Raw genomic sequence first — 15,333 nt, 5'->3', positions numbered from 1 at the left:
TTTCGTTCATGATATGTGTAATTCATAAGGGATGGAGGAGAAGAGCCGTAGAAGTCACCGGCAAGAAAGTAGAAGGAATTGAATGATGGTGAATATGGTTTGGATTTAGGTCAAAACTACGTAATTTTGGGAGTTTCACATCTTAGGTTAGATGCTTAACAATCCTATATTTACTTTCGCCTTATAATTGTTCAACATATATAATTTAATTTGTTAAATTAAAAAGTCTATAAAATATTATTAAAACTGGGTTAGTACTTCATTGCTAACTACAGGTATAGATACAACCATGATGATATATAAAATCATGATCAAATTTATATAGGTAATAATAATTATCAATAAATTATATCTGCTATTAATATGTTTATTTAGGTATTATATACAAATGGATCTGTGGTGCAATGGTAGCGCGTCTGACTCCAGATCAGAAGGTTGCGTGTTCGATTCACGTCAGGTTCAGTTTTTGCGTTAATTTTTTAACAAATTTTCACGTCAAATAATTAATGCTTTTGTAAAAGAACATGTATCAAAATCTTTTCCTTACTTTAGGCATCATATATATACTTGAAAATGCTTTAATATTGTTTCAAAAAACGGCTTTTAAAATGGCTAAATATAAAGTTTTAAAAGTTTCTCAAAAAAAAGTAATAATTTAAAATTATTTCATGGTTAGTATTCAAAAGAACAACTTCCGACATGCTCATAACTTTGTCTATCTACAGTAGTTATTAATGTTTTTATAATTTATTAAAGCACGTCAAAACGAGTCGGTTAAAGTACAATACTACTCCCTATAGTTAAGATGTCGCGTTTCAGATTTAGATAGATGAAGCACCAAGTTAAAGAAAAAAAAAGAATATTACATGCATTAAACCATATATATACAGGGGCGGACCCACATAGGTCGGGTCGGGGTCCCGGAACACCAATGTTTTTTAAAAATTACTTAGAGGCGGTATATTAAATTTTATAAGGACCCCATAAAAAGTAACACTTGGAACCAATACTATTAAGATTGAATTTGTCTAGTGGAAAATCATTTGTTTTATCTCTTGCGGAAGTCGTTGCGAATGGTTAATAGAGAAGCAATTGGTGCATACTCTTTGGAAAACCGACGGTAATATCCCGTACCAAGAAAGGCGCGAAGTGTTGTCATTGATGTCGGTGGCGGCCAATTATGAATTGCGGTGAGGTTTTCGAGTTCCTGTTCCTCCTCATCTCCCTCTTCGTCGTCTTCAGTATGAACACTGACATGGTCAAAATCTCGAATAATCGGCTGTCGGTGACGAGGGATATTGTTCGGGGCTAATGGTCCGGGTCTGTCAAGGTTTCGGTTTCGGTTTCTGGATTGTCGGGCTGAATTTTGGGGTTGCTGATTTGTGTTTATTGGTGGCAACTGGTCATTATTGGGTGGATTTTGGTTATTCGGTGGGTTAAGTTCGGGTTTGAAAACATTTTTCTCGGGTGGTGGGTTTTGCTTTTGATTTTGGTTTTGGTTCTGACCTTCCATGTCTAGCTGTCTGATCTGAGCTCGGTTCTGCCGAGCTAACCATTCGATTTCTGGCTCATAAATCAGCAGAGAATTTCTTCCTGAATGGCGGTGTGCATAAACATGTTACCTGCACAAACAACACACCCCGCGTAAAATGGGAAAATAAAACTAAACTAAAATTAAAAACAAGAACTAAATTAAACTAATTTAAACAAAGAAATCAATTAACACAAAAACACTAAGCGCACTAACTACCCGACAACGGCGCCATTTGATGACCGTCGTTCGAGTCATGCAAAAAACCTAATTAACCTAAGTAGCTAGGGTAAGTCAGGTATCGTATCCACGAGGAGTATGTGGTCAGTGTAACATGTAATCAATTTCTAAAATTATGAAGTAGCTATTAAGAGTGCTGATCACACTAAGCAATGATTTAGTTTTTTTAATGTCAAACAAGCAATTATTTTAAAGTTCAAACAATTCACAAAAGCAAATCACACCCGGGGTTCAAGCATGTAACAAACAGCAATCTCATGTCATTTAACAAATTAAATATTAATAATCGAATCTGGTTAATCAACCAGTTAAACCTTAGGCATCAACAATCGTCAACACACGGCACTGGTTATCAAACGGTCCCTATCAATGTGACTCAACTAAGGGCAATTGTATGCTTTATCACATCCAAACTAATTAATATAACCCTATGAACACGTATCACAGCAACTGGCAAAATAAGCGTTCTGATCGAAATAACCCTAAACCGACTGACTGCACAATAATATCAAACATCAATGTTCATATATCGATAATTAATAATTACAACTATTTAGTTATTAAAACATGAGAAAAACTGAACAAGTACAATACTTTACATTCTGAGTATGACTCGAGGAGACTAGCCGCTCATAGTGATGATTTGGTCTTCACTCAATGTTTGGTAGGCCATGAACATGGATGAAATGGTCAATGGATAACCAATATTAAATCAAATATTTACAACTTTGACTGATACATATGTACATTGTGTACTATGCTCTACAACTGATTATATACAACTCGATAACGAACTGGATTTCATCACACGAGTAAAAATAAAATAAAGGCCAAGGCTGAAATGGTGTGTAATGTTCAGTTTAGCAAACGAAAAGGAATAAGGTACAAATAGGCTCCTAAAGGATAATGTCAGCTAAGGAATTTATCTAGTAGGGAATTATGTACGGAACGGGTTTTCTAAAGTCCTAATCTCCATACAGGTGGTGGTATTAAGATCTCGATAAGCATATAATAAGCAAGTTCTAATTCTGTAAAACATACCGGTTTCCCTCAATTAATGACAAGACATGTTTTATATCTATTATATAATATGTGTATTAAGTAAATGGGCTAATCTCACAATATGTCTGGAAATAAAGGCTGCCGATATGATATATTTATACCCGTCCCCTTGACTTGTTATCTCCACCTAAACGATTTCATTTTTAACTTCTCATTTTAAAAACATTTGTCGGGAAACTATCGAGAAGCTGAAAAACCAACCACGACCAAAAACCTCTAACTTGGCATTAATAGCAATAATTAACAGTTAATAACTTAGGTTTATGAATACTCTTCAAGGTACTATCGGGCTAAAAATTTTCAATTCCCCCCCCCCATCCCAACACTTGAGGTTGACATTGTCCTCAATGTTAAAATAATAAAACAATTAACGAACATTTAAGAGATGGGGTTGAAATTGACTGCTTAACAATTTAAAACTCGAGGCACTAATGTGATGGGCCTAAAACTAAACTTAAACAATTACACTTCTAACAGTCAAACTAAAAATAACAAAATAATTACGAAACCGAAAGCACCTGATATGAATGATAATGCAATGCTAGCATGGCCCGTAAACTCTCAACAACACTCGTGCACACTCGTCTCCGCCAAATACCAAAACCGACTAACCGAATCTGCAAAATCTCGAGACGTGTAGAAGCAAGCTTCTCACAAGTGTAAGACATAGGTCTTTTAAGAGTTATATAAAAAAACGCGTTTTTTTTTGGAAAACTAATTACCGAGCCAAATTATGTAGTTTCATAATAAATTTTGTTAAACGAGTTAAAATATTAAAAGACCTAAGTCACTTTCGTAGGAATCACGGCTGCATTTAGCGTATGCAACAAGCCCTTTAAACCCCCCGGTAGCCTAGGTGGACGAGTGGGGTCTCGTGAAGGTTTATAGTGAACTACACTCACAAAGTTCCAAATACAATGAAATTTACACGAACCTGGAAACACGTGCAATTGACCATCAAGTGTCTTCATAAACCGGTGAGGTTACAATGAAACTCACCGACTCCTTACCCATGTTATGAATATCTTCCACTTCCAAATATGGCTTCAACCTGTAGCCATTCACCCTTGCCTCACATGGTCGTCAAAGTCCTCAATCTCAAACTGCCCATGATTACCAACTCCAACAATCACAAACGGGCCCGTCCACTTACTCTTCAACTTACTCGAGAAAAGTTTCATCCTCGTGTTGTATAACCACACCTTTTGACCAATCTCAAAGATCTTCAATCGGATCTTCGCATCATGCACCATTTTCATCTTTGCCTTGTAAGCTGATGCACACTCATACGCTTCATCTCACAACTCCTTGATCTCGCACAATGCTAATTTCCTAGCTTTACCTGCATCATCATAGCTAGTATTAACTTCCTTAGTAGCCCAATAAGCACGTTGTGCAATTTCAACCGGTAAATGGCAATCCTTTTCATACACAAGTCTATATGGTGTGGTCCCAATCGGCGTTTTAAAAGCGGTTCGGTAGGCCCATAAGGCGTCAGTCAACTTAGTTGACCAATCCTTTCGATCCGTCCGAACAGTTTTCTATAAAATCTGTTTAATCTGCCGATTTGAAACCTCAACTTGTCCACTCGTTTGTGGATGGTAAGGAGTTGCAATTCAAGTTCATACACCCAAGAGGGCTATCTAGACTGATGTATGATATATCGGGTGACATGTAATACACTATTTTAGCTGATTTATGGTGTTTTTTGTTCCATTGGTTAGTTTAGTGATATCTCATCATATGTAGATGCCATTACAACACTATACCAACCTTTAATGTTGCACACACCTCATGTAAGCTCCCAAAATAAGATGGTGGTTGGGGATTAAGCTCGATTAAGCTCCAAGAACAAAACAATGATATACATATTGAAGAAAGACTTGTGTTTTATTGAATATCAATGGCCATTAACTAGAAATGGTTTGTAAGAATAAAATTCACTAAATCCAATTGTTTTGTATGCATATTATTTTGATACTTCAATTATGAAACCAAAACTTGATGTTGTGTTTAATAAAAGAACAAAGGTGAGACGCCTCTTTTTGCACACTGAAGAAACACTAACCGGACCCCGGACAGATTACTGGTAACCTGGGGGTTAGATAGATGTTTCCCACGAGGGGTTAGACCCTGAGAAGATGGTTCTTCTGATAACCTGCAAAACAGACACCGTGAGCTTGTCACTGAGAAGGGGGGGGGGGTTCCTCCTTGTGACCACCCTCCGGCGTGAGAATCAGACTAGATTGCTCTTTAAATATAAATGTATATTAAGAGATTGCTAGAGCAGATATCAGGTATATTATGATGATATAAGATAAGATATGATGGTCATACCATTTGTGGTATTTATAGCCGAAGGTAGGTTTCCAAGGAGGTATGGCCGGCTGCAACAGTGTTCCTGTTCCACCAATAGTAGCCTACGCACGTGCCCTACTGGTAGTTGGTGGGTAGGTAGCGGCTGATAGCGACCAGGCCTGCTGTACACTATTCCTTTTCTACCAATTGCCGGCTACGCACGTGGTATGACAAGAGTTGGTGAGTAGGCAGCGGCTAATAGTGACATACAGTGTAGGAGCATGCTGCTCGCCATACTGTTGTCCATAAGCTGTCGTATCTTTAGTCAGATCTTTTTCCCATACCTCGTCAGGTACAGTACAGAAGATCTTCCCGTATCGTACGGACTGGCTTATTTGGGCTGGAGTATTCCCCCTCCCGCCCTTGTGCGGGATTACTCCCGGCTTCGCTCATTCCTTCAGGTGACACTGAATGATTGAGAGCTAAGTGCCTTGTGCGTGTAGCCTTGCTGCGCGGGTGGCCTTCCCTAATGGCTTGTATCCGAGGCTGCGGGGACAGGCGGAGTCCTTCACCATTGGGAGGCATTTCCTGCGGGAACAGCTTGCGTACTGCGCGTAAGGACGTCACGTCTCTGAGCATGGTTGGTCCTGCGGATCCAGTTGGTTTCTGCGCAGACGTCCCTGTTTAAGGTTTGTCTTGCGGGTCCAACTGGGCTCTGCTGGGACCTACCTCTTCAAGTCCCCCCAGTCCAATGTTCTTCTCATGCGTGTTTAATAAAGTGAGGTGAACTTTTGGACTTAAGCAAAGGGTTTTTATGACACCCGGTAAATTTCCCAATCCTATAAACTAAGTAATCAACCTAATAATTAGGTGATTGTAAAGATTAAGCGCGCCATGTTAGAATCAGCGCGGGCATTTGTCATATGCGCCGTGCGCGAGCGCGCCATGTTAGAATCAGCGCGGGCATTTGTTATATGCGCCGTGCGCGAGCGCACCATGTTAAGAACCTTTGTGGGCATATGTTATATGCGCCATTCGCGAGTGTACTGGTTTTATGTATCCATAACTTAATGTTGTCTATTGGGTTGACCGTCCCGCATGATGCTAAGGCGGGTGCATCCCAAATCGTTCATGCGCGTGCGGAAGGGGAACTAACCTCCCCGCATGGCGGGAACATTGAGAGCTAGTTTGTCTGAAGCTCCAAGATGGAATTGACTTCAACATGACTGATCACTATGTTGAAATACCAAGACCACCTGGAGAATCTACAAATGAAACTCAATGTCCCTGACTGCGAGAAGGTTACGTACCTACCCGCAGCAAAGAAATGTCCTTCACGCAGAAAGCTATGCGCACAAAGTGATACGCGCAGAACACTTAGTCTATTCTCCAGATGTAAGGAGATTACTCCCGCCCAAAAGGAAACAGTAGCGTGTTTCAGAGATTTTCCACTTTTTACTGTACACTGACAAAAGTACCTGAAAAAGCACACTGTAACATGAAAAGTCAACTGTCAGCCACCCTACTCCCACCAACCACAGACCTGCATGTCCTGTCCAAATCAAATCAAAATCTTTTATCCACTACTCCACTTTTAAATAAATAATAATAATTTCCATACTTTATCATCATTACACCTAGATATGAAAAGATTACAATCCCCTAAAGCAAGGGATTGTGTTCCCTTGAGTTTGCCTATAAATATGTAACCTAAATTATCACCCAAAACACACTTCAAACTTCTCTCTTAAAGAACTGCAACTTGCACTAATCATCTCCCAAGCATCCGTTGTTTTCATTTCCGATCCTGTTACTAGGTAAGCCGAGAATATAACCTTGAGATCTGCTTTCCAACCCTTATATTCTCCTAATTCTTGATCTTAATATATATACTTCTTGTTATTTAATCGTATTCTAGACCTTCAATTCCGAGGCCAACACCAAGAAAACCCGAATCTCGATTAATCCCTTAACAAGAACCACAGGTGAGTCTCACAGCCCCTATTCTCGCTGTTTTCACTGTTTTTAAACTGTTTTCGGGGCGAGGGACACGTACTTAAATAATGTTTTATCATGGTATACTTACAAGCTATGCAAGCGATTATGTGTTTAAATTATATTTCATGATGAGCAATGCGAACGGTTATCTATGGTTTTCGATGTATGTGCGCTAGAACTCGAGTAAGTGATCACTTTACCATTGGAACTCTAAGGGTAGGGACTGCTGGTTTGATCCACCCACTCGTAGGGGTCGCACCTCTTTGCATGGACGAGTGCCTAGTATGGTCATGGGGCAGTACTATGGGTTTGAGCCCGCTCGTAGGGGTCGCGCCTCTTTGCATGGACGAGCGCCTTATTTTCCGGCACAACGTCCGCGCGTAACCCGCGGGACGGTATCATTGATTAGCTCGTAGGGGCAACGCCTCTTTGCATAGACGAGCACGGTTTTTCAGAAATGTCCACGCGTAAACCGCGGGACGGCATTACATTATTTAGCTCGTAGTGGCAGCGTCACTTTGCATGGACGAGCACATTTCCAGAAATGTTCGCGCGTAAACCGCGGGACGGTATTACTTATTTCGCTCGTAGTGGCAGCGCCACTTACACAGACGAGCACGATTCCCAGTAATGTTCGCGCGTAGCCCGCGGAACGATTTTTATCAGAAATATGTGTCAGATCTATGTTTTCATACGGATTATCAAGTATATGTTTAGACATGAAATCAGAAATGTGTTTCAATATGATTTTTATCAAGACTATGATGCAATGCGATTTATCAAGTTACTAAAACTTGTGAACTCACTCAGTTTATACTGATTCAAATGTTTTTACGTGTCTTTCAGGAGATAACTAGGTAGCGCATGGAGTCACACTTAGAGCACCTCACGCTGAACATCTAAAACTAGCTTTTTGGAAGATTTTAGTTCTATCCCTTCGATGCGCGTGGTTGTTCCCGCCGCGTAAGGGGATATGGCGTGGAAATCTTCAACAGTTTTTATACTTGGATGTTTTTATGTAATTTTTAAACAATGTAATGTATTTGTATTAAACATTTCATGCGCAATGAAAATCTTACTTTGAATGTTTGCAATGGCCCGTGCTTAATTATCAATCCCCACTCGCGCGCGCCCGGCTGTTTCTGCCGCTCAGGGCCGGGTGTAACAGATTGGTATCAGAGCACTGGTTATAGCGAACTAGGAAAAGAAGTTTTAACCTAGACTATAACCGTTGGGGAAATCGCATGAAATATTTTTCAAAGAAAATATTTTCAAAAGAAACTATGCACACACTTAGGAACACGGGTCACACAGTGTCTGGTAAATAAAGATAAAAACATTATGTGCTCAGAGTACATGCGCTAAGTTTGATATATTTTCACTCTTTTAAAGCGAGAATGCCTCCAACTAGAGCCAAGGGAATTACCATGACACCCGAGGAACTCGCGGAAATAATCGCGCAAGCGATCGCAACACATGAGGCCAGCAAGGCCGAATCTAGTCAGGGTCGTCAGGAGAACGAGACCCCAGAACCCGAATCAGGAGCATTGGACAAAGGATGCTCCTACAAGACATTTATGGCCTGTAAGCCTTGGCCATTCAAGGGTACTGAAGGGGCCATTGGGCTCTACAACTGGATTGACAAGATGGAGACAGTTCTCTCCATTAGCGGATGTAGTGAGAACCAGAAGGTCCTTTACGCGACCTGCATGTTCCAAGAAGCAGCTTCGTCTTGGTGGAAGCTTCAAGTGAAGACCTTGGGGCGAGAAGTTGCTCTTCACAAGACCTGGGAGGAACTGAAGGAAATGTTGATGAGAAAGTTCTGCTCTCGCGCAGAAATTCAGAACCTACAACAGGAATTCTGGAACCACACCATGGTAGGAACGGATATCGACGCCTACAACAACCGGTTCAACGAGCTTTGCCAGTTGGTGCCAGACATGGCAAACACGGAGGAAAAGAAGATCGAGAGGTATATCTTTGGGTTACCTCCTGTTGTTAGGGTTCCGCTCAACGCCGCAGCGCCTCCAACCTTTGATGAGGCGGTAGCGCGGGCCATCACCCTTACAAGGGATACGGTCCGTGCGGGTATGTTGACTACGCGCGGAATCGAGCAGCGAACCTCTGATCCCAAGAGGAAGTGGAACTCTCACCACCGAGGTCCGACTCCAAGCAGCCACCGTCCAAGAAGCAAGAAAGCGCAAGGGTTTACGCGATCCAAGCCGCGGAACCATCAAGGAAAGGATACAGCGGGCCTCGCCCATGGTGCAACAAATGCAAGTATCACCACGAGGGTGAATGCGCAAGAATCGAATGCGCCAAATGTGGCAGACCAGGGCACAAGACGATGAATTGCCGTGTCAGAGAAGCTGGAGCGAGCGACAACTGCTACGCATGCGGGAAGCCAGGGCATTTTAGTCAGGATTGCCCGCAAAGGGGAAACCAAGCTCGCGGGAGAGCTTTTGTGATCGGCGCAGGCGAAGTTAAAGAAGAGCCGAATGTGGTAACCGGTACGTTTTTGCTTAACGGCCATTTTGCATCTGTCTTATTTGATACTGGCGCTGACCTAAGTTTTATATCCGCTGAGTTTAAAGACTCCCTAGGCCTAGCAACCAGTAGGCTAGACACACCTTATACTATAGAACTAGCCAATGGTAGGCAGTTATGCGCGAACGAAAGAACTGAACAATGTGTAATAGTCATGGGAGGTCACGGGTTCAATATTAACTTGTTGCCAATAGACTTGGGAAGTTTTGACATTGTGATAGGTATGGATTGGTTAGTCGAGAACCACGCGGAAGTTATTTGCCATGAGAAGCAGAATCGGGTCCCACTGTTGAACGGAGAAACCTTGGTGATTCAAGGGGAAAGAAGGGGAGTTGCGACGAAACTGATTTCGTGCCTAAAGGCGCGCAAGTGCCTAAGGAAAGGGTGCTATGCCTTCCTGGCGCATGTAGTAGAGAAGAAAGGAGATGAGCGAAGAATTGAAGACTTACCAGTAGTGCGCGAATTTCCAGAAGTTTTTCCTGAAGATTTGCCCGGATTACCGCCGCCGCGACAAGTCGAGTTTCGTATTGATTTAGTCCCAGGAGCTGCGCCAGTAGCTCGAGCGCCTTATCGACTAGCTCCATCTGAGATGCAAGAGCTACCCAATCAGTTACAGGAACTATTGGATAAGGGTTTCATACGCCCAAGCTTTTCGCCTTGGGGAGCTCCAGTACTGTTTGTTAAGAAGAAGGATGGTTCGTTCAGAATGTGTATTGACTACAGGGAGCTGAATAAGCTGACAGTCAAGAATCGGTACCCTTTACCGAGGATTGACGACTTATTTGACCAGTTGCAGGGATCCAGTTATTATTCGAAGATAGATCTACGGTCCGGATACCACCAACTTAGGGTCCATGAGGAAGATGTGCCGAAAACAGCCTTCCGAACTAGATACGGCCATTATGAGTTCTTAGTGATGCCTTTCGGGCTAACTAATGCGCCGGCTGTATTCATGGATCTGATGAACCGCGTGTGCAAACCATACTTGGATAAGTTTGTGATTGTATTTATAGATGATATTCTGATTTACTCTCGGACCAAGGCCGAGCATGAGCAACACCTGAGATTGATTTTGGAATTGTTGAGGAAAGAAAAGTTGTATGCGAAGTTTTCCAAGTGCGAGTTTTGGCTTAGAGAAGTTCACTTTCTCGGTCACGTTGTAAACGAGAAAGGAATACACGTTGATCCTTCCAAAGTCAAGGCCATCGAAAACTGGGAAGCGCCAAAAACCCCAACTGAGGTGAGGCAATTCCTAGGACTAGCTGGCTACTATCGACGCTTCATTGAGAACTTCTCCAAGATAGCTCTACCTCTGACCGCACTAACTCAGAAAGACAAGAAGTTTGTTTGGGGCGAAAATCAGGAAGCAGCGTTTCAAATGTTGAAACAGAAGTTATGTAGTGCGCCAATTTTGTCTCTGCCCGAGGGGACGGATGACATCGTCGTTTACTGCGACGCTTCACATCAGGGACTCGGATGTGTCCTTATGCAGCGAGACAAAGTCATAGCGTATGCCTCGCGCCAACTCAAGACCAATGAAAAGAACTACACAACGCATGATCTGGAACTTGGAGCGGTTGTCTTCGCGCTAAAGATTTGGCGCCATTACCTCTATGGTACAAAGTGTATAATCTTTACGGATCACAAGAGCCTTCAACATATATTTGATCAAAAGGATTTAAACATGAGGCAACGAAGATGGGTTGAATTGTTGAATGATTATGATTGTGAAATAAAGTATCACCCTGGAAAGGCGAATGTGGTAGCAGACGCGCTAAGTAGGAAGGAGCGAATAAAAACGCTACGAGTCAAGGCTCTAAGGTTGACCATTCGTGCAGATCTCTCTACCCGTATCCGAGACGCTCAGCAAGAAGCCTTGAAACCAGAGTTTGCAAAAAACGAATCCCTTGGGGGTATGATTAAGAGTTTGGAACTTAAGGAGAACGGCAATCTATATTTCGCTAACCGCATATGGGTCCCTCTCAAGGGAGGATTGTGCGAGCAAGTATTAAACGAGGCTCACAAGACGCGGTATTCCGTACATCCTGGCGCAGACAAGATGTACCAAGATGTTAAAGCGCTGTATTGGTGGCCCAATCTTAAAGGCGCCATCGCGACGTATGTCAGTAAGTGCCTGACGTGTTCGAAGGTAAAGGCTGAATACCAGAAGCCGTCGGGGTTACTTCAGCAGCCAGAAATTCCCATGTGGAAGTGGGAACAAATCTCTATGGACTTCATCACCAAACTGCCAAGGACACCTGGGGGTTACGACACGATCTGGGTTATTGTAGATCGGCTAACTAAGTCAGCGCACTTCCTGCCAATCAAGGAAACCGATAAGATGGAAAAGTTAGCCCGACTGTATATTCGAGAAGTAGTTTCAAAACATGGAGTCCCAGTGTCCATCATTTCTGATAGAGATAGTCGGTTCACATCAAGGTTTTGGAAATCGTTACAAGGGGCTTTAGGTACTCGTCTTGACATGAGTACGGCATATCATCCCTAAACGGATGGGCAAAGCGAGCGAACAATCCAGACATTGGAAGATATGCTGCGCGCGTGCGCCATCGATTTCGGAGGTAGCTGGGATACTCATCTCCCATTGGTTGAATTTTCTTACAACAACAGTTATCACACAAGCATCAAGGCTGCGCCGTTTGAAGCTTTGTATGGGCGCAAGTGTAGATCCCCACTGTGCTGGGCTGAAGTGGGTGACAAGCAAATGACTGGTCCAGAATTGATCCAAGAAACAACAGACAAGATTTTTCAGATACGGGATCGCCTTAAGACAGCGCGTGACAGACAGAAGAGCTACGCAGATGTGCGAAGGAAACTGTTGGAGTTTCAAGTGAGGGATAAAGTACTTTTGAAAGTCTCTCCATGGAAAGGAGTCCCCCGTTTCGGCAAGCGAGGAAAGTTGAATCCGCGCTATATTGGACCATTTGAGATCCTGGAAAGGATCGGTCCGGTTGCTTATAAACTCCGTTTACCCGCCGAACTCAGTGGAGTTCATGATACGTTCCATGTGTCCAACCTCAAAAAGTGTTTATCTGACGAAACGTTGATTTTACCGTTGGAAGAGATTCACATCGACAAACAACTGCACTTCGTAGAAGAACCTATAGCAGTAACCGATTGGAAAGAACAAAAGTTGCGCAGAAGTCGAATCAAGTTAGTAAAGGTTCAATGGAACTCAAGGCGTGGGCCTGAATTTACTTGGGAAAGAGAAGATCAAATGCGCCAGAAATACCCACACCTCTTTCAGAGCATGGCTTCTGCCAGCGACGTCTCCTAAATTTCGGGACGAAATTCTCTTAACAGGGGGAGAATGTGACACCCGGTAAATTTCCCAATCCTATAAACTAAGTAATCAACCTAATAATTAGGTGATTGTAAAGATTAAGCGCGCCATGTTAGAATCAGCGCGGGCATTTGTCATATGCGCCGTGCGCGAGCGCGCCATGTTAGAATCAGCGCGGGCATTTGTTATATGCGCCGTGCGCGAGCGCACCATGTTAAGAACCAGCGTGGGCATATGTTATATGCGTCATGCGCGAGTGTACTGGTTTTATGTATCCATAACTTAATGTTGTCAATTGGGTTGACCGTCCTGCATGATGCTAAGGCGGGTGCATCCCAAATTGTTCATGCGCGTGCGGAAGGGGAACTAACCTCCCCGCATGGCGGGAACATTGAGAGCTAGTTTGTCTGAAGCTCCAAGATGGAATTGACTTCAACATGACTGATCACTATGTTGAAATACCAAGACCACCTGGAGAATCTACAAATGAAACTCAATGTCCCTGACTGCGAGAAGGTTACGTACCTACCCGCAGCAAAGAAATGTCCTTCACGCAGAAAGCTATGCGCACAAAGTGATACGCGCAGAACACTTAGTCTATTCTCCAGATGTAAGGAGATTACTCCCGCCCAAAAGGAAACAGTAGCGTGTTTCAGAGATTTTCCACTTTTTACTGTACACTGACAAAAGTACCTGAAAAAGCACACTGTAACATGAAAAGTCAACTGTCAGCCACCCTACTCCCACCAACCACAGACCTGCATGTCCTGTCCAAATCAAATCAAAATCTTTTATCCACTACTCCACTTTTAAATAAATAATAATAATTTCCATACTTTATCATCATTACACCTAGATATGAAAAGATTACAATCCCCTAAAGCAAGGGATTGTGTTCCCTTGAGTTTGCCTATAAATATGTAACCTAAATTATCACCCAAAACACACTTCAAACTTCTCTCTTAAAGAACTGCAACTTGCACTAATCATCTCCCAAGCATCCGTTGTTTTCATTTCCGATCCTGTTACTAGGTAAGCCGAGAATATAACCTTGAGATCTGCTTTCCAACCCTTATATTCTCCTAATTCTTAATCTTAATATATATACTTCTTGTTATTTAATCGTATTCTAGACCTTCAATTCCGAGGCCAACACCAAGAAAACCCGAATCTCGATTAATCCCTTAACAAGAACCACAGGTGAGTCTCACAGCCCCTATTCTCGCTGTTTTCACTGTTTTTAAACTGTTTTCGGGGCGAGGGACACGTACTTAAATAATGTTTTATCATGGTATACTTACAAGCTTTGCAAGCGATTATGTGTTTAAATTATATTTCATGATGAGCAATGCGAACGGTTATCTATGGTTTTCGATGTATGTGCGCTAGAACTCGAGTAAGTGATCACTTTACCATTGGAACTCTAAGGGTAGGGACTGCTGGTTTGATCCACCCACTCGTAGGGGTCGCACCTCTTTGCATGGACGAGTGCCTAGTATGGTCATGGGGCAGTACTATGGGTTTGAGCCCGCTCGTAGGGGTCGCGCCTCTTTGCATGGACGAGCGCCTTGTTTTCCGGCACAACGTCCGCGCGTAACCCGCGGGACGGTATCATTGATTAGCTCGTAGGGGCAACGCCTCTTTGCATAGACGAGCACGGTTTTTCAGAAATGTCCACGCGTAAACCGCGGGACGGCATTACATTATTTAGCTCGTAGTGGCAGCGCCACTTTGCATGGACGAGCACATTTCCAGAAATGTTCGCGCGTAAACCGCGGGACGGTATTACTTATTTCGCTCGTAGTGGCAGCGCCACTTACACAGACGAGCACGATTCCCAGTAATGTTCGCGCGTAGCCCGCGGAACGATTTTTATCAGAAATATGTGTCAGATCTATGTTTTCATACGGATTATCAAGTATATGTTTAGACATGAAATCAGAAATGTGTTTCAATATGATTTTTATCAAGACTATGATGCAATGCGATTTATCAAGTTACTAAAACTTGTGAACTCACTCAGTTTATACTGATTCAAATGTTTTTACGTGTCTTTCAGGAGATAACTAGGTAGCGCATGGAGTCACACTTAGAGCACCTCACGCTGAACATCTAAAACTAGCTTTTTGGAAGATTTTAGTTCTATCCCTTCGATGCGCGTGGTTGTTCCCGCCGCGCAAGGGGATATGGCGTGGAAATCTTCAACAGTTTTTATACTTGGATGTTTTTATGTAATTTTTAAACAATGTAATGTATTTGTATTAAACATTTCATGCGCAATGAAAATCTTACTTTGAATGTTTGCAATGGCCCGTGCTTAATTATCAATCCCCACTCGCGCGCGCCCGGCTGTTTC

The 15,333-nt window shown here is 42.7% G+C and overlaps 1 non-coding gene across 1 annotated transcript; it reads left to right on the top strand.

Moving 5' to 3' along the window:
* Positions 1 to 390: 390 nt before the first annotated feature.
* Positions 391 to 462, top strand: TRNAW-CCA (transfer RNA tryptophan (anticodon CCA)). The gene has a single exon. It is a non-coding gene; the product is annotated as a tRNA-Trp (tRNA).
* The last annotated feature ends 14,871 nt before the right edge of the window (positions 463 to 15,333 follow it).

This window comes from Bidens hawaiensis, unplaced genomic scaffold (assembly GCF_021521415.1).
Source record: "Bidens hawaiensis isolate Kalapana, Puna unplaced genomic scaffold, B.hawaiensis_p1.1 tig00009545_1, whole genome shotgun sequence".
Classification (NCBI taxonomy): Eukaryota; Viridiplantae; Streptophyta; class Magnoliopsida; order Asterales; family Asteraceae; genus Bidens; species Bidens hawaiensis.
The sequence above is the reverse complement of the archived record's forward strand: the minus strand, read 5'-3'. Positions and strand labels throughout refer to the sequence as shown.